This window comes from Argiope bruennichi, chromosome 4, assembly GCF_947563725.1.
Source record: "Argiope bruennichi chromosome 4, qqArgBrue1.1, whole genome shotgun sequence".
Taxonomy (NCBI): domain Eukaryota; kingdom Metazoa; phylum Arthropoda; class Arachnida; order Araneae; family Araneidae; genus Argiope; species Argiope bruennichi.
The window spans coordinates 77,997,516-78,013,862 of record NC_079154.1 but is presented as its reverse complement, the minus strand read 5'-3'; the positions used below and the strand labels follow the sequence as shown (position 1 = coordinate 78,013,862).

Here is a 16,347-nt window from a genome sequence, read left to right as displayed (position 1 = left end):
CTTCATTACAAATGGCATTAACAGTGTTATTTTTAACGGAAAAATCAAAGGTAAATTTTTACACAGCTCTCATTTTTAAAAGAAAAAAAAAACCTGCTTTGGAGAAATAACAATATCATTAAACTTAAGGATTCGAATCCCAAAAGTATGATTTCACAAAAGTTATATATATATATATGTAACTTAATGACCTTTTTTATATTAATGATAAAATTCATCGCAGAACAATTAAAAAATTTTTCTGGAAAATGTAATAGAGTACCGACTTAGAATTGAAAATGCTCGAATTAGGCATATCCATCATTACTTTTACTATAAAAATCAATGACAAGACTTTACCGAGCCGTTTGGAAAAAATAATATGAAAAAAAAGTGTTATTTAAAATCAAAGAATTTACGGTGAATCACAAATAGAAAACATATATTCTTTGACAAAATTATTTATATTAACGATAAAACTTTTCACAGAACTAAATTTAATCGAGAAAGGAAATCAGGTTAATTTATCTACACAGATAAATCATGCAGAATTTATTTTAAGAAATACATCATTTATCACTTTGCATATCCATTTGCATTCACAATTATAACACTTAATCCAATACAAAAATTGCTCACCCTTAACTTATTTTGTCTTACTGCCAAGATAGCATTATCATTCAAAAACTCTTTCTTTTAAGTCAAAGTAATTGAAACAACGTGATGGTGCCTACGTCTCTATTCCTCGCAAATTGCCTTGTTTTCCTACGTGATAAAATTGGCATCTTTTGAAGATGCCCAAGACCAAGAAGTGTGGATAGTAACAATTAGATTGTAAAGATTTATAACAACCTTTTGATAAAATAATAATCCACCACCAAGCAACTTCGCCAATCCACCCATTCTTCAAAAGAAAACCGCCTGGCCGTCTTAATAGGAAAAAGACTAGATAAAAAAAGATGGCCGACTTGGTCTGTAACCGCGCCTGACAGGTAGCATCTTTCTGATTTGTATGGTTCTACACGTTACCTACGTGCCGGGTGTGGCCTTAATAAGGTCCTATTAACTGAAATTACGTTTTAGAATTGCAGAGAAGCGTCTGAACGTCAAGTTTTGACCTCGTAATTGCTTGCGTACATAAATCAATCTTTATTACTTGCTATTACATCCAGGGCATGGCTTTCCATACTAACTGAAATGGTGTACAGCGCTTTCCTATTTGTACGTATTTGACTGTAAAAACATTTTATCATCTGTTTAGCTTAAAAATTACATCTAGGTAGCTAGATTGGTAACCTAAAAGATCACAGAGAAAAGAGTCGATAATTTGTTCCCATATGGTTTCCACTTCTGCGGATTAAAAGGGTGTGTATGAGGCAGGTGTTTAGAAAAAGAACATCAACATCTTATATGCGGAGTTTGATTATTCTGATAATTGTTTTAGGAGATGCTTTTTGCACTGCAGAATTAGAATGCCGTGCCATTCAGTAATACTACTAAGCCTTTGAAACATGCTTTTTACCAATAATTACCGAAGACGGGTGTGGCCACTAGCCGTACGCTTCCGTCTTCGCACACAGCGTAATGAATCAGAATATGTTAATTATTCTAGAAGCAAACGGAATTAAAGAAACAATTAATTATGTTTTCGAAATGAGAAAATTGGTTATTTTTTATTTAAATTTCAGCTCTTTGTCTTGTGAAATCGTTATCCTATTTCCAAAAGTTATTAATTTAAATTTATGTTCCGTCTTGTATAGACTCAGACGATGATTAAAAGGAAACATTATAGCAAAAATCAAACTATACACTATATAATTAATAATTTAAATTTATTTACTTCTTGTTAAGTCATCATTATAATAGTTAGAGTTTTGAAATATATGAAATAAATACATTGGTGCTAGTAGCAGAAAATAACCAGGAGCAAAATTCGATCCATTTATTATAAGAAATCTCAAATGACTTTTTGAGACGAAAATCGAACAAATATGTAGGAAATAGATTGTTCTTTTCAAATTACTAAAAATAAAATTTGCATCTTATTATGGTGGGCGAAGAACAAAACTATTACTTTTAATAAATAAGCTCAATTTCGAAGTTCAAAGAAATTTTTCCAAGTAATTTTATTTAAATAAATAGAAATAACCGTGCGATAATCTCACAATCTCATTTAAATTATTGAAATTTGCTTTTCCTTGCTTAGTTGATAAGACTGTTCAGAAAAATTTGAAAATTTTGAATAGATTTGTTTTATTTGGTGCATTTAGTACTTTTTTGCCTTACTCTTAATATTACAACTTATTCCAAGAGAAATATTACAGTTCTTCATAGAAACCGATAACAATTGTTTACAATTTCAGATGGAAATTTATTCTTGCTTTTCAATAATTTATGTATTAAAAAATTTATAATCCTTTTTTTACAGAATGGAAAATCAATTAAATACTAAGTATAGATTTTGGTTATTTTTAATTTGAAAAATAACAATAAATTCCTAATGTTAAATTAATACACTGTACAATCATTAAATTTAAAAATAAAGTAAAATTAGAAATATAATCAGGGATTGAATTATATAATATAAAAAGCATGCATAAAAATAATAAAAATGGTGAGTTTTTAAGCAGTTTTTTTTTTTTTTTTTTTTTTTTTTTGTAATTTTGTAAATGTACAAAAAGTAGATTTTAAAAATCATTTTCTTTATTCTGTTACTAATTTTTTTTAATCAAATCGTTTTTTTAAAGAAGATTTTATTTTGAGATACTTCAAGCAACTTAATTCAGGTCAATAGAAAGAAGTTCTTATCGAGTAAATAAATAAATTTAGTTACAATATTTCTTTAATTTTCATTATTTATAAATATTTTTTTAAATAAAAACTTTAAAATTTAAATTTTTTTCAATTAAAATTCATTTTATAAGGTAAACAAATATTTAGAATATGCAACTTTTCTGATTTTTTATTAAAAATAAATTTTGTATGCAATTATTCTTATAACGCTGTTTTATCAATAAGTTCATATTATGATAATTCAAATTAACGAAAAAAATTAGAAGTAATCGTAAAGAGTATTCTAGCAAAAACTTCTCTAATCTCAAAAATTATGATTACTCATTTCAAAACCACTTTTAATGAAGGCAGATATCACAGCATCAGTGAAACTAAATGTATTAATTCATGTTTAATTCTAAGCAGTGTTAAGGAGATAATAATTTAATAAAAGAAGTAAAAGGAAAAAAATCAATAAAATTTTTATTTTTTTATTTTTTGCAAATTTTTATGAATTACGATTTGTTTGCGTAAAATATTATTATTAATGATTTAATTATAAAGAAAAAAGTTAAACGATACATTTCATTTCAAAAACCCGGCGTCGCACGTAGACTTTATAATGTAAGAGAATGCACCATTTGTTAAACGAACAAAATTGATTAAGCAAGCCAGAAGTAATTAAAATGAAAATAATACAGTAAATACAGATTGTAAACAGTAAAATAATGCAGTAAATATAATTGTTTAAAGATAAAATGTCAAATTAAAATTGCTCATTAATAGGAAAATAGGAAAAACACAATAAATATTAACATTATTTTTTCTTCGCTTGAAATCATGATTTTCAAGATGTCAAAAAATGGTCTTACAATATACTTATGAGTTTTCTAAAAACAAATAAAATTCACCAATGTGTGCATCACATGTTTTCACACAATTTGCTATTCCATTTGCAGTTAATTTAATATCGATTATTTTAAAAATTTGAGTAATATTTAATCCTAATTTCGATTAAAATTGGCGAACTTTGAATTTGCCATTTTTCTTCTTCTAATGAAATTCCCTGTTAAGCTCAAAGGAGCTTTATTGGAAGTATGAAAACGATATCCTAAAAATTGCATTTATAATGACACTAATGACTCCCGGTTATAAACAAAAGTCATATATTTTTTTCAAATATAACAATATCACTAACAGGTTCTTTCGCTCAGAAACGTCTTTCACCTACAAATAATATTTACTAAACGAAATATCCCTTCATTTATATATTAATATTAAATGAAGCAACCTTTATCAAGAAAAAGATTGAAAAGTTGTAATTATTTTACAAAAATATTCTGATTCCAAACAACATCGCATTAGAATTTCTCCGGTTCATTTTACACAACAAGTGCAACCTACGATGTTTCCTGTTAAGGAAAAGGAAGCGTCGCAACACCCTATCATGTAATCAGTTGGCAAAACAGGACACTTCTTTCGTTAAAGGACTAACACAGGCCATTAAAATCCCGGTTCACTGGAAGTTCGGCTTACTAATAGATGTGAGTACAACAGAACAGAATCTGAAACTAACGATGTGGTCACAGTTATGCGAGGGCGCGTGGATCCAATGTTCTCCAATTACTCGAAGCTAATGATCAGGGCAAGGGCCACAGGAGGGGGTGATCTACAATCTGATCGGATCCCGGTTGTTATGGAAGGTTATTTGCAATACAGATGCTCGTCTTCGTTATTGAAATGCCATGGAATAGGGAATGTTTTTAGAAAATTATTGTAAAACATGATTATCATATTTAATAAAAAAGGCTGGGGAATGGGAGAAATAATGTTATTTTTTTATAAATTGTTCATAAAATATTTTGAGCAAATTAATTTTAAAAAAAATCTGGATAGAGGAAGCTCTGGAACAACGTCGAGCTTCATTTTTGAAAATATCGCTGCATCAATGATCTCTTCAGTTTTTTTTTTTTTTTTTTTTTATATTGGATTTAATAATATATCGTTTGAAAGAAGAAAATCAAAATGTTAAAACTTAAATAAGGAATAAAAAATATTACTTCTCAAATTATAAAAGAAGAAATTTCATCTTTTCTTTTTTTCTTTTATAAAAGCAATTTGTTAACTAATCAAAATTAAAATTAACTGGGCGATTGACTTAAATTTTTAAAATTTTATAAACATTGCAATTGTTTTTAGTTTAATCTTTTATTAACAAGTATATTATCAGAAATGATCTAAAAAAATATTTTCGATATCTTTATTTGTTTTATGGTATAAACAATATAGATTGTTTTAATGTCGTTTAATGAACAACACTTTTCATATTATTTATAATATAAATTATTTTTATAAGCGTTTCATCATTTATGAAAACGATGTAAATATATGCGATAGCGTTTTCAATATATAAATCAATGCGATAGCGTCTCAAGAATTAATTTCATCCTTTCTTTTTTTTTCTTTCACAAAAGCAGTTTGTCAACGAATCTAAATTGAAATTAATTGGGCAATTGACTTAAATTGTGAAAATTTTTATAAACATCACAGATTTTTTTAGTTTAATATTTTATTAACAAATAGATTATCATAAAATATCTATAAAATAAACATTTTCAACATTTTTATTTGTTTGTTAGTATAAACTTTGTGGATTGTTTTAATGTCGTTTAATGAGCAACAACTAAGTTCATATTTCTTTTTATAATATAAATTTTCTTATAAGCCTTCCTTTATGAAAACAATGTAAATAAAAAATTAAAATGAAATCTACGATCGCAAATTTCAAGTAATCATGTGAGAAAATTATTATTTTTAAATCCTTATTTATCTTAATTAATTTAGGAGATTAGAGAGAGAGAGAGACTTCTCTCTCTCTCTATTTTCCTTCTCTCTCTATTTCTAAAAGAAGTTGAATCATTCAACGAGTTTAGCAGTTATTTTATAAATATATTTTATTTACTATCAATCGGTTATGTTTCTATTCTTTTCAAAAGAAACAATTCAAATAATTTTGTAAGTGATCTAACAAAATTTGACGAATATAAACAGTAACAATGAACCAGTAATTCTCATTAAAATTTACAGACGCAAAAACAACATTTACATTGAAATTCTACAACAAAGAATATTATTTTTACCTGAGTTTTTTTAAATAGAAAAATGCCTTTCTCCATATACACATCTCTATATTCTGCACATACCATTAGTGTGTGAGGGAAAACGTTTTAATTAATACATTTTTTTAGAAAATAACATTACTAAAGACACATGACTATCATTGCATCATATTATCTTTATTATTTTATACGAATTTGTGAGATAGAAGGAAAAAGTTAGTTTGTTTTGATATATTTGAACAGGAAATAATCATTTTTTCCGATCCAGCAGAGACTATTTGCATTAAAGATTCTTTGTATTTATTTTATGGAAAGAGTTTATTTGTTGCAAAGTTTTCTGCTAATGGTGTTTTTATGTAAATTACAAACATGACTTAGATACATAAAAATCTTGACATTGCATGGTATTCTTTATAAAGAAAAAAAGATGAAAAAATTCTTTGACATATACAAATGTTGTTTTAATAAGAAAAATAAACTGTTAACTTCAATAGTTTTTCTAGACAAGTAATGTAGTTTATTTGATATAAATTGTTTTTTTTTTTAAATCTTTACGATGAATGAGGTTAACAACCAATTTTTTTGTGTGCCATCTTCATGCCAGATTTACTTTGTTTATTGGATTTCGAAGTATTTAAGATCGCATGAAGAATATTTTATGATATAAAGTTGCAAATGATGAACACGCTTGGTTTGATCTCGCCAATTTGCTTTATCAAAAATTTAATTTTTTCTTAAAGTAAGTTATTTGTATTCTATTGACTTTATCTGTTTATGCTTAAATGATTTGGAATGAAAAATGGAACAATATTAAACAGCTTGATAAGATAAATTCTGAAATGTCTAGACATTTCCTTTTTTTAAAAACATCCATTTGGAAATTGTAATTGTATATGGATTTATTTATTCAAGGCAATACTTTATAATGATTGTTAATGACTGCTTACTTGGTTTCAATTTGTATATATTAGTTCGTTTCGGTATATTTAAAGCTGCAAACCTAAATTTTATTAAAAATACAAAATATTCTCATATAATGTATTTTTTCCCCTTTAAAACTATTTTTTTAAGTTTATTTGTTACCAATCAATAGAGTTAAATTATACGTCCGTATAGAAAAATTATACAGGGTGTTCATTAATTATTGTCGGGGTTTCCGTACCTCATAACTTCCGAATAAAAAAATATTACTCAAAAACCGATTACGTATTCGTAAATTCCAATTCAAAGAATTTTATTAATGATATTAAAGTGTAAAGCTTGCACAATTTGCACTTTGTAGGCATTCAGCTGAAGGCGATTATGTATTCGTAAATTACAACTCAAGGAATTTTACGTGGCAGCAATGCGAAGAGGTGGACCAATCCCATGGTCTCTGAGATCACCAGATATAACACCGCTGGACTTCTTTCTATGGGGGTTTGTCAAGAACATTGTGTACCAGACCCCTGTGCCCCCCTTGATGAACTGAAGCGTAGAATTGTTACTGCGATCCAAAATGTTACCCCACAAATGCTGGAGAACACTTGGAGGGAAATCGAATTTCGTCTCGATATGTTACGAGCCACGAAGGGCAGCCATGTACAAATTCATTAATCTTTTTAATATCATTAATAAAATTCTTTGAGTTGTAATTTACGAATACATAAGCGCCTTCAGCTGAACGCCTTCAAAGTGCAAATTGTGCAAGCTTTACACTTTAATATCATTAATAAAATTCTTTGAGTTGGAATTTACGAATACGTAATCAGTTTTAGCGTAATATTTTTTTATTCGAAAGTTATGAGGTACGGAAACCGCGACAATAATTAATAAACACCCTGTATATACTAGTAATTTCATTAGTTTAAGATTACGGTGCAGATTAAGGTTGTATGGTTAAATTGCAAAATTACGGCTATAAGGTTAAGTTAAAGTTTTAAGGTCAATTAGTTATTGAAATGAACATTAATAATAGATCTCTATATTTGCTTCTGGATCTAGGACTAGATAAGCACTAAAAGAGGCGGTGTTGTAAAGACAAATGTTTTCGTTTAATGTGACCAGAAAAGTTCGAATAAAGAGTTATGGGTATTAAAGTGGCATATATAGTGAACAGATAATAAATAATAAGATAGCTAAATTAAGTTAGGAGTAAATTTAAAAAATAAATAAATTAGGAAAAATACTTTTTTAAAAAATTTTTTGTAATTTTACTCAAGTATGTGTTATACAGAAGCGAATGTCTAATAAAAATTTCCTATTATTATAATTTCTAATTTTCAGAAATACTGAAGAATTTTAGTTGTATTGAAGTAACTGCGACCGTAATTATCTCAGATAATTTAAAATTCGATTTAGGAGAGATCAAATTTTAAAACATCACTTCTTTTTTTCGCGAAATTTTTTTTCTATCACCTAAGGTTATTCAAAAACTGTTTAAAATTATAAAGATGAATTCGCAGTTATTATCTAATATTAAAGTGAAGCCTTCCAAACAATGCAATGCGAACCTTCCCAATAATAACGCGAAATTTTCCTAAATATTTGCACCGTTCTTTTTGTTTTTCTTTTTTGTATGAAAATGCATGGCGCTTTCACACATCACTAATAAAGTAGTTAAAAATTATAAAAGTGCTTATTAATTTTAAAAGTAATTTCTCGTGTTATAAAAAAATCATCACTCGATAACGACAATTCATAACTTTTTGGACAAAAACTGGTGACATTCTAACTTTGAATATCAGTTTTTAAAGTAACTGAAAGAGATTAAACGCTTAGCTGAAAGGATTAAACGCTGAGTATATACGTATATTTAGTAACAAGCAACTTCATTAAAAAAAGCATTGAAAAACACTATTCGACTTCCTAACAATAACAGGGTTAATAGAAGTCCGAAAAATTGCGGTTTTTCTTTAACAATAAAACGATTAAACGCTTAGCGATAATTTGAAAAATTACGAACCATATTTGCAAAATTCCATAAAAAATATTACCCTTTCTTATCACTATGCTTTAATTATACAATTATTATAATATTTATGTTTGAGTCTTTATATTTCTGCCTTTCGCGTAATGAGGATAATAAGAAGAATCCTGTGTTTTACTGAACCAAATGCTCCCAAAGAATAAATAAGGCTATCACGAAGTATTAGAATGAATTTTTTAAGTCCGTTTCTAACATTAAATAATTCGAATTCTGATTTATTGAAATTTCTTATTTTTCTAATAATTTCAAAATGATATGACACTTAACCATGATTGGAGGGATTAAGACTGGTGTCTTTTATTCGAAAGAAAATATTATTCCATGCAATCACTGGGTTTTCCTTTCATTCTTATATTAACATTTATAAGTAATATTATTTGATTTATCTATATTTCTACCATGCCTTAATGATGATAAATATGAGAATTTTATGCTACATTAAATAGAAAACTCTCACTTATCGAAAGATTATGATAGATTTTTTTTAAATCCGTTTTTCTGTTAATATTAAACTAGCCACCTTAGACGACCTGCTATTTCACCTAGAATATTGATTTAAAAAAAATTTAAACTAATAATATGGAATGCATTTTTTAAAATTTCATCTTTTTATTTCATATGACTTAAAAATATTAATTTAATTGAACCAGTCTCTTATATATATTTTATATATAAAAATATATATTGATTATATATATTTTTAATTTGAACCACTGCTTGTTCAAATTAAAAATATATATAATCAATGAAATAAGAGCGCAATAAAAATAATACGTGAAAATTTTACTTCATGGTTGATATTAAAGGAAAGCATTTTTTTTTTTTAAATCTTAAGTTTAATATTGGTAAAAGAACACGATTGAATCTTTTGATGAATGTGTTTGAGTTCCAACCATAGCATTAAAAACATTATTACAGTTTGTTCATTAAATTAAACTTTTTTAAATTATTAAAAATAAAGAAAATAATGACACTGAAATGATTTGGTAGCATTCAAAATACTTTTTTAAATTGGCAATTAATTTGGTAGCATTAAAAATGCTACATTTTTGAAATTTAAAATAATACAAAAAAAAAATCATGCTCTTTTGAGATAATAGTTTTGGAAGATTTCATCACTTATTTTCATAGGGCATATGACAGCAATTGCTGATGTGATGAAAATTAGTTTTATTTTCACGCTGAGTTAAACCAAATTTTAAACCATTATGAATTAATTAATTAAACCATTTTTAATTTTCTAAATAAGGACAAAAATATAAGACGTTAAACCATAATTCGGGAAATTAAGACCGATTTCTAATATTCGAAAAAAAGTACTACCCCCCCCCTTCTCATCATATCTTTTCTTTAGATTATTTTGACAACATTTATAAGTAATATTTGATTCGCCTATACTTCTACCCTGCTCCTAATGATGATAAATATGAGAACCCTATGTTTCACCGAACCAAAAGCTCCCCATGATCATATAGCGATATCGTGAAGCATTGTGGCGGGTTTTTTTAGGCCCGTTTTTCAGTTAACAAGGGACAGCTTGTTAAAGTTCACTGGTGTCCTGTTCTTTATACTGGGTATTTTGTTACTTGACATAATGCGTCATACTGATGATGTGCCTCGTTTGTATAGTTGAAATTATTCTATCTTTATTCTATCTTTAAGTACATGTAAATTAAAAACTGCTGGCATATTTAAAAAAAATTAAATTTTTTAGCATTTGTGCTAATTGTATTAATTAGATGAAGCAATTAGCGTTAATTAAAAACATTGAGTCAAATTTAAAAAAATAATATCCCTATTTATGTATAATGAATGAATAAGCTTTCTACACTGTATTTATTAATGATAATTTGTTAAAGAATTAGGTGTATTAATTAAAAATAAATGATTATCTAATTTGTCAATCTAAATGATTGAATCATCTGAATGAATGATGGATAAGCAAAGTTTTGTGGTTCCATAAAATAAGCTTTTAAAAATAATACTAAAAAGTTATTTTAAGACATATGTTTATGAAAGTAATATAAAGTAGAAAACATTTTTTTCTTTATCAAAAACATGGATGTGGGAATAAAATCGTGAAAGTGGGAAGGATTGGGAGATTACCCTTTATTATTTATTTTATCATAAATTTAACTTATTATTAATTTTTAATTATTATGAATTTTAACGTATTATTAATTTTTAATTTTAAGTGATTATAATTTTTTATTATGAATTTTAACTTATTATTAATTTTTAATTTTAACTCATTATTAATTTTTAATTTTAACTATTATTAATTTTTAACTTTAACTTTATTATTTATTATTTATCATAATCATGAATATTCAAATATCTTTATTATATTTTTTGAATTTTCAGTGGTTGTTTAATATTTTATGGAATGATGCATTTCAATTTTAATTATTATGATTAAATATTTCTTTTTTTATGATACTTATTATGGTTTAATTTCCCAATAGAATGGTTTCAAATGACTTACCCTTTTTAAGATTTTGTTTCGCTGTCTATATTTTTGATTAAAACTATTTTTTATTAATAATGGTGTTTAATTTTATTGTTTCTCCTACATCAATTTTTAATATGATTCTTATATAGTTATAAATATTCTAGAATCTTTGTATGATTATGATCTGAAATTGACCATCAGACGACACTATTTCTCATGAAATCAACATTGAATTAGAATTAATTTTTTATTTATTATTAGAACTAATAATTAAAATTTAAGAATATTAAAATATGGTATTGCCATTGAGGATAGGTTACATAACATACATGAAAGTAATTAACCTGTAAAAAAACTTAGAAAAAGAAATGATTTTTAGCTATTTTACGTTATTACCTTCGGCTTTTTTGTTTAAACGTTTATTCGCATTTCGAAATTATTTATGGATGTTGGGTTTATTTTCTTCAGTCTTTGTTACTTAAGTATTTGAAAATTTTCCAGGAACGTCTCAAAAATATGGAACAGACGTTTCTGACATGGTGGTTGGTTCTCGCCATCCTGGTGGCTATAAAAATGATGTAGAGTTGACTACTCACTATTGATGACGGGACGGGTCTCCTACCAGAGAGGTTGTACCGTGGTCGATGATGATTCTTAGGTTCCGCCAATGCTGTCACGGTGTTCCGGTCATTCTGATTTACCTTTTCGGGCATGGCAGAATAGCCTTTTGTGATTTTGGTGTGAATGTTTAAAATGTCGGAGTATCAAAAGCCAGCAAATAGCAGAACAAAGTTGACAGATCAGAACACAATTTTCATCTGCGATTCTGTTAATGACACCGTTGGGTTAAGATAGAGAATTGTTACAGTAATGGTATATACATGAATATGAGCGCGTACCAAAAATCGATATTTGCATTTCATTTGTTAAAACAATTAGTTTAAGTTTATAAAATATTTTAATTTGTAAATAAATAGTGCAAGACTCCATACCATGCCAAATATTTGCCTTTATTTGAATTGAATATGAATAAGCAGGGAGATCCAGAATAAATTTTTGATAATTGGTAAGTTATTTTATACAGAACCAAAAAAATGCATAGGAATATAAAGGTAGTATACTACGATTAGAGAAATATGCTGTAATAAAACTTTTTAAAAAAAGAAGACACCATAGTTGAAAGATGTCATGCCATGACGAATACTTGCTGAAACGCAAAACCTGAGAAACCTCATGAGACAGTATCTTATAAATTTTTCCATCGGCCATTGGTGGCAATAGGAACGGGTCCATAATTGAGACTCAATGCCCGCAACATCTTCTGAAAATTCAGTTTCGTTCATGAAAAAATCATTCTGCAAAATCAGCCAGCACTACAATTTATAGCTCCTTTGCAACAGCCGCTCTCTATCGAACGTATGCTGAGTTTGCTCTATCCATATTCCTAAGTGATTATGGCTTCCATTGTATATTCTGTCTCCTGGCAAAGTATTGAACAATTGTCCCATGAAATTGAAAAAGTGGCTACCCCCTCCACTTTTAAATACACCCGCTTTTATGTTCTATCTTCGCTTCCTATCTTCGAAAACGTTTCTATGCCAGGATATGTGTAAACTTTAAATACGCCTGTAATTCATGGTATGCTGTAGAAGACCATCTGTATTCTTAGATGCAGATCCCAAACTGAAAACACCAAATCCCTCTCGTGGCATAGTAGCAATACTAATTAAATTTTCCGGAAATTTGATTTACAGCTGATACTAAGGACAGTGCGTTTCCCCAAGGTTTATTTTTCTAAATTATTATAGTTTTCACTGAGATGGAAGCAACGCTAAAGACACTGATATTGATGGAAATTTTGATATTTAGATATTAATGGTAAAATAGTCCTCCTGTGAATCTGAAGTTGGTGAGAGAAAATAATTTGTGAAAAAGAAATTATGTAGTCTAGAATTCTAGACAAATTCTAAAATTTTTAAACTTCGAGATATCCGAGGGTTTTGAAATACATACTGAAATACATTAACAAAGAAATCCGTATAACATGCAGTTTTTTAAAAACAATTTCACTTTGGTTACTAGTGGCAAAATATTCATTTCTTTCAAAAATTTTCTGTTTTAGAAATTGTAACTTTTTCAGCTATAAGATTTAATCTCTCGGAATCATCATTTAAATTTTTAATTTTACGACAACAATGCATATAAGTAAATTTCAGAAAATATTAATCATATTTCAAACATATACATGATTACGATTTATATGATTTAGAGAAGATAACATATGTTGTCTGCACTAAATCAAATGATTTATATATAGAAAGTGTAACATTAAAATAATTTAAAATATTAAAAAATAGCGTTTTTTATTTTACATCATCTTACATATTCTCAAAATTTTAAATATATTAATTATAAAATTAGTAAAAAAAACCTAAGGAAATTTTATTTAAATTATTCACATGTAGCTATTAATTATGAAATTTTTCACATCTATTGTTTTCATTTCGAGAGTTTGCTTTTTGTTTACGTCGGCAACGAAAGGAAATGAAACCTCTATGTGAAAGATACAGTAAGAAGCAACCCATTTATAAAATTGCTGATCACATTGAAGGTGCAAAAAATGAATGATTTTTATTATTAATTAATATCGAATGGTTGAAGTATACTTAGCAATTTTCTTGCTTTGTACATCAAGAATATTCATATTTCCATTTTTAAATTCACCTTTTGCAATTTAACTACTTCTGCAACTTAAAAAAAAGATCCAAATATCCCAAGTTTGTCCCGAAGCAAAAACATGGAATAATGTGACATATTTAATTAGAAATCACAGTTTTTGTTTTGTCATACATAGACCAAATGGAATAACTATTTTTTTTTTATCTATGGAACATTTGGAGAAACGACAATTTTATCTATGGAACATTTGGAGAAACGACAATTTTATCTATGGAACATTTGGAGAAACGACAATTTTATTTATGGAACATTTGGAGAAACGACAATTTTATCTAAGGGACATTTGGAGAAACGACAATTTTTTCCATATAATTTTTGTTTTTTCGTAATCTAATTATGTATTGAAAAGGTATTGTAAGGCTCGAAAAATTATGGTTAGTTTCCGATGAGTACTAATATACTCATTCAAAACGAATGAAACATTTTTGGAAATTTGATATGGGCAATGTATGCATACATATCCATCTGTCCTTAGTGTGTATATAACATAACTATGTTTAATGTCATCTTTCTGTTTAAAGGCAATGGTGTTGAGATAATAATTCATTCCTATCAAAAGGCTCATTATGAAAACTATGCGAGTTTACAAATTGTTGACAATAATTAAGAACAAGAGTTCTAACAAGTAACATTCGATGTTTGTGAATATTTGCTTCCTACAAAAACTCATATGCTATTTCGAATTCAAAATTACGTTAAGTTAGCAGAATTCCAAGAAATTAATTACCGTAACAGCCACCAACAAATCAATGATTTCTAAATAAATATTTAAGACTTTTATCTTTTTTAAGAAAATGAGAATCCCAAGGAAAAAGACGCATTTATACAAAGATTTTCACAGATCATCAAGATTTAAGCAATCTACAAAAATACCCTGTGAAGTCACGAATTTCTTGGTAGTGATTAGGAAGCCAAATGACTCCTGCAATCATCTTCCGCCATCTATATTGTCTATTCTTTGCCAAAGGCAGCAATCTTAATGGACTCCAGAAAATTAACCCCATCTGAAAAAGAGCTTTATTTTTTCACTTGGCCACACACTTGAAGCATCCAAAGAAAATCACCAGCGACAACCCTTCATGCTACAAGTGCTGGCCGATGTCAAGTCACGATAAAAGCGTCTCGTCTGGAGCGACACAAATCTGATTGATTGCTGACAGCAGTCCAGAGCCGCTGGAAATAGCAAAAGGGAACCTCTGTAGCGATCATCTGCTCCAGAGATAAAAGACCAAGGCGGGCACGGTGGGGTGTGGGAGGCAGATGTGCAACGAGGCGGTACTAATTAGCACTGCTAACCTCTTGTTGGTTGCGGTTACTTCTGGCTGATGAGGGAATGTTTTTTTCAGGAGCCGCTTTAGTATAATGAAATTGCAGACAGACGGCCAGATAAATTTCAATCTTATTTGGGGGGAAGTGTTGTGTTACCAGCTCTTGACGCGCTTGGGGAAATAGATTTGTGGATGACTCCGTCAACTGACATCATACTCGGTCCTCTGGATGGATTCGCGTTGGTTCCGCTTGGCGAAGAAACGAAAGGAAACACGCCTGGGGATGAAGTGGATGAAATGGGAATGAAGAGAAAGCTCTGAAAAGCGAGGTAAATTGTTCCGATGATGAAGTGGTTGTTATCTTCTTCTTGCTGGTTCTTGGTTTATTACTTCGTTGTTCGCCTTCAACACACAGGAAATGGTGCTAGTTTCCAGGTCAACAGAAAGAAAATGAGTAAAAAGAAAAGTCTTTAAAATAAACTTGATGATGAATGATGAAAAGAGTTCGCTTCATCGTAAACACTGAAGTATCACTAGAATGAAATTACATATAAGAAATAAAACATAAGTAAAGATAACAACGAACAAACATAACTTAAGTGATTGTAATTGCTTAATTGCATGTATTTTATTTCATTCACGACTAATTTTTCAAAGTATATAATGTATCACATGATGATTAAATCCAAAAGAACATGCAACCATAAGAAAATACAATCCTTTCGAGAACTAATAAATAAAATAACAATGTAGCAAAACATAAGTAAAGAAAACAACGAACAAACATAACTTAAGTGATAGGAGTGTAATTGCTTAATTTCACGTATTTTATTTCATTGACGAGTAATTTTGCAAAGTATATAATGTATCACATGGTGATAAAATCCAAAAGAATATGCAGCCATAAAAAATACAATCCTTTGAAGCTAAACAGCTTTGGAGCTCCTCGTTTTAAAAAATATATGAGCATTATCTATGTGGCTACCAAATGAATATAATCTTGTGGAACACACTATTTACTGGGTTAAAATGGATTTAATAATTTATATG

General features: G+C 28.1%; 1 long non-coding RNA gene across 1 annotated transcript in view; it reads right to left on the bottom strand.

Annotated features, from left to right (window-relative positions):
* Positions 1-14,790: 14,790 nt before the first annotated feature.
* Positions 14,791-16,347, bottom strand: part of LOC129966931 (uncharacterized) — a 57,560-nt gene continuing 56,003 nt past the window's right edge. The window contains exon 3 of the long non-coding RNA XR_008784317.1: positions 14,791-15,830. This is a non-coding gene — a long non-coding RNA (uncharacterized LOC129966931). The remainder of the gene's footprint in view (positions 15,831-16,347) is intronic.